Genomic DNA, 5,397 nt, shown 5'->3' on the forward strand with positions numbered 1-5,397 from the left:
CACCAAAAACTATTATTTCTTAATCAAATCACCTAGAATAACATCCCATTCTTCCTCATTATTCACTTAGAGAATTCGGCTATTGATGGGCACCAAACCTTTGGTGGTTTTCTTCACTTGTTTTCATGCTACACATCATTAATCACCTAAAAACACTAACATACTTAAAAATCAAACCAATCCAAGATCATTCTCTCTCCATACCCATTTTGACTAGCCATGAATTCACCATGAAAGTATGCTTTTCAACCATAGAAATAAGAAAATAAAGCATGGGTATTGTAAATCTCAAGTAAAAATAAAGAATTTTCACTTTACCTTGCTTAATTCCTTGGATTTTCACACTTTCTCTTAAATTTTCCCACCTAGGATTTTTGTTCTTCCCTTTCCTCTTCACTTCATGCTTTGGCCGGCCATATGGGTGAGACTAAGAGAGTTTTAAATAGATTTTACAAGGAAATTCTAGCATGATCCAAGCTTGACACATGGCATGTTTCCATTGGTCCATGTGTAATACTTATCCATTAAGCAATCTCTCTCCACCACATAAAATGTTTCAATTATCCACAATATAAAATGTTAATGGCTGAAATTCATGGGCATAATAAGTGTTAGGTGGTGTAAAATTTTAAAATTCCAACTTTACCTCCGTAAACTGGTAAAATTATCGTTTTGCCCCTAGGACTCTAAAAATGTAAGAATTTAAATTTTTCACCTCTCAAACTCAAATCATACTCTAATGAGTCAAATGTGATCAAAATCTTTTCTAAAAATTTCCATTTGGTCCTCGAGTGACAAAATTACCATTTTGCCCCTAGAACATGAAAATTCTAAATTGACTCCAATTCAGTCCTCGAACTCCAAATCATCATTTTAAGTCATTCCTGAACTGTATAATTTTGAATTTCACCTTAAAATCCCTATTTGGCCTAGTTTGAGACTTAGATTAACTTTATTGTACCTTTAGGTACAGTACCGACTTTTGTCAATTTTTCGGGGCTCTCATAGTATGTAAACATGTTATCCATCACAAGTATTTTATAAGGTCGGGCTTTACAAATATGACACCATCTTATGGTTTTCCTTTTTCTACCATTTTAATTAAATTCAATGGTTAGCAAAATATAAAAAAGTTTATCAAGTGAAATAAATTTATATTCTTTTTTCAAAATTTTATTTTAAACTCATTAATTAATGGAAAAGAAAAGATTGAAATTAATTGATAATGTTTTATGACTTTTCCTTTCCTTTCATTATCATTTATGAAGATAAAAAGAAATTAATGAGCTATCTATAAAAAAATTCAAATTTTAATACTAATTTTTTTTTCAAAAAATCAAAATATCAATACTTGCATTTAGAGAGAGAGAAAGAGAGCTTAATCGTATATGTTTTAGGCCCACAATTACGATTCTTTTTGTTAAAGAAATCAATATTATATATTATTCACTAACTTAAACTCAATTAAAACAAAACATTAAATGCACAAATTTGTGTTGGATTAGAGACTTCAGTAGTCCTTTTAAATTTGTTGTTTTTCAAATCCATTTCACCAATATATTTTGTATTAAAGTTATGATTAAGAAATAGTAATAATTCAAACAAATATAATTTTGGTGAAAAACTCAGAATCTGAAAGTGGTAATAATTCAAACAAAAAAGAGAAAATTGTAAGAAACAACCCTACTCATAAGCCCATTTCAAAAACAACCTTCCATATAAGGTTAACTGCTTTTAACCAATTTTAGCTATGAGATGACAAAAATACCCTTAAAACCATTTCAAATTAAATTAAATGTTCTTAAATTTTCTCTCTCGTCATTCGTTTGCTTTGCTCCCCATTCCGCCGTGCTTTCCATTTTTCTCTCCTATCATCGAACTTTCTCTAATCTTTCCACCATCACTATCTTTCTGTCTATCTCTCGTCATCTCGTCATCGATCTACATACCAAAGAGCATGACATGGAAGGTAACAACATATTCTTGGGTTTATTGGTTTGCATTCACAAAACCTTCTCTTTGTCTATCTTTTAACATCTCATCATCGATCTACAGACCAAAAAGTATGACATGGTGAGTAACAACGGGGTTCTTGGGTTTATGGGTGTTAAGTTTTGTTAGTGATTCAAGCTGGTAAAACATGCCTTAGTGTGTAACAAAATGAATCATGTCATGGTATGTAACATCAATAGGGAAACAGAAGCTTTGGAGTGTAATATATGATGCTGAAGCTTTGACCTTGGCATGTAACATCAAGTGTTGAAGCTTTGACCTTAACGTGTAACATCTGGTGGTGAAGCTTTGACCTTTGGCCTTAGCATGAAACATCTGGTGGTGAAGCTTTGACCTTAACATGTAACATCTAGTGGTGAAGCATTGACATTGGCATGTAACATTTGATGTTAAAGCTTTGATCTTGTCGTGTAACATCTGGTGTTAATATTTTGGTGTTGCTTAATTTTTTTGAACACATCGTGTAACAATAACATTTTTTAAACATGTAACTTCTTGTATTTTACGACAAAATAAACTCTTAGAGTTAAAGCGTGTAACAATTTTTTTTCTACTGTAGCAACATTTTTTTGAACCTGACATATAATAACAGCACTTTTTAAATGTAATTTGGTCTTTATCTTTGTATTTCAATAGGACATAAACTCTTGGAGTTAAATACCTTCATGATATAGATAAAATTTAAATTCAAAAAGGACTTTGACATGGAAAGGAAGATGTATTGAAAAATTATTCAATGTCAACATTACTATTAGTGTGGAATGGCTAGGATGAAATGGATTTGGACAAAAAAATACTATCCAAAATCCTCAAATTTGAATAATTAGCTTTTAGGTTATTTTATTTGTTACATTTCCTATAATCATAAAAAAGATTTAGCACCAAATGTTGCATGCCAAGGTCAAAGCTTCAACACTAGATGTTACATCCCAAGATCTAAGCTTTAGCACCATATATTACATGCCAAAGCTTCCTTCTTCCTACTGATGTTACACGTCAAGGCATGAATCATTTTGTTATACGTTAAGGCATGTTCTGCCAAACTTGAATCACTGAAAAAACTTAACAATTATAAACCCAAGAACCTGTTGTTACTCACCATACCATGTTTTTTGATCTGTAGATCGACAATGAGATGGTGAGAGATAGATAAAAAGAGAGTTTTGTGAATGTAAACCAATAAATCCAAGAATATGTTGTTACTTTTCATGTCATGTTCTTTAATCATAAAACGAGATGACAAGAGATAGACAGAGAAATAGTGATGGTGGTAAAATTAGAGAAAGTTGGATGACAAGAAAGAAAAATGGAAAGCACAACAAAATAAGGGGCAAAGTAGATGAATGGCGAGAGAGAAAATTTGGGAGCACTTGAATATGAAGAGGTTCATTAAGGGTAATTTTGTCCAAAAATCTTTTCTCTTGACTAAACACAGTTAAAATTAAAAAGAATGTTATTTTTAAAAATACTTTATCTTTAAGGGCTAAAAAAATTATCCTAACAAAAAATATTAGTAATTAGTACAAAAATTTCAACAAAAAAATTAGAAATTATTACAAAGATAACAAAACAAGTAGTTAATTATTATTGTTATTAATTTTAAAAAAAGTTTATTAAAAATTTAGCATTTAATAAGTATATTTATTTTTTAAAACCCAGTTTTGCATACATACATACATACATACATACATACAGCCATACATACATGCATATGTACACACACACACACACACACACACACAAACATATATATATAATAAATAAATTCAACAAAGTATCTAAATTGAGTTATACAATATATAATTTTCATTTTAGAATGGTCATTTGAGCTGCATAATAAAAGATAAAATCTTTCTTTATCTCTTATCCACCTTATTCAAATCTTAAATCTGAAACCTTTCTTTTCCCAAAAATATAAAATTCCTATTTATATGTGCTTTAAACATAGAACATATTAATTAGCTCATCCTTTTTTGCCATGACTTTTGAGGTATCCTATGATTCATTGTAAGCAGCATTTATCGTACTAGTGCTGAAGTGGACAACATAATCCCTAGCATATGCCCAAGAGTAGAAAGCTGGACACCTTATACATGATGCAAAGCAAAGCAAACCTTACAAGCACCCAAAGGTGTCACAACCCGGTACTCCCCTCGAGCTTGTGACAACCGCCGCGGTGTCTCGGTAGACACTCGTTGCCCGGAATGTCAACCCGAAACCCCGCAAGGCTTTACTACCAGTTTCTCATTTCCCTTGTGAGCAACCATTGTCAAATATCGTGTTCTAAAAGATTTTAAGCCGTTTTCAACTTAAAACAATAAAATATTAATTTTCATCTCACAGGGATATTTTGATCATTTTTCTCAAAAACTTTGAAACTGGCTAAAATGTAACATATAAGTACAAAAGACATAATTCATAATCAAAATGAGTTTAAAAGTCTAAAACCTTCATTTAAAACGAAATTACCGTTATTTGAATATAATAAGAAAATAAAAGAAATATTAAGTAAAATATTCTATTTTCTTATAAAACAATATTTATAGAGTTATACGTAAATAATTTTTATAGCGTAAAAGCTAAATAAATTTATACATACTGAAATACAGTAAGCCAAAATATTTAATTTAATTTACAATAACAAAAGGGCCCCCGAATAAACAAAAGTAAAGAGGACTGTGAACCTACAGTTTGGAAAATGCATATCCAACGGTAGTCCTCGATGAGATCAGTTATCTACAGTCTATACTGAACCTGAAATGGGTGGAAAGGAGTGTGGTGAGATTATAAAATCCCAATGAGTAAACAGACATCATCATAAATATCTAGAGTTGAGTACATGGAGACAATAAAATAAATTATCGTAAATTGGGTCACCACATTAGAATACATTTCATTTAAAATATGTAAAGAGGCTTATGAATCTCACAAAAACTAGGCTTGTGCCATAAATCCATTCTCGGGGACACCTTGGCCGAGGCATCCTACCGAGACCGCCAAGGCTATTAAAATTCACATTTCACATAAATCATGTTTTTGTTTTGAAAACATAGTCATTCCTTGGCGTTAGCTGAGTTTCCCCTCACGTGGTGGTTTAGCGTGAAGTGAACCCTAAGCTTTACCCCAAGAGATACCCTACGCGCCTCTCCGTTCAAGGTAAGAATATAATGGGGTTTACTTTGCCCCTCTAAAAGGCTGGTCCACAGAAACTTCCTACTATAGTAATTAATTAATATATATTGTCACGACCCGGAACTCCCATCGAGCCAGTGACAACCGCCGCGACGTCCCGATAAGCACTCATTACCCCGAATGCTGATCGAAACCCCGCAAGGCTTAGCATCAACTTCCGCATCTCCCCGGTGAACGACAGTTATTAAATCT

The sequence above is a fragment of the Theobroma cacao genome, chromosome 6 (genome assembly GCF_000208745.1).
Source record: "Theobroma cacao cultivar B97-61/B2 chromosome 6, Criollo_cocoa_genome_V2, whole genome shotgun sequence".
Taxonomy (NCBI): domain Eukaryota; kingdom Viridiplantae; phylum Streptophyta; class Magnoliopsida; order Malvales; family Malvaceae; genus Theobroma; species Theobroma cacao.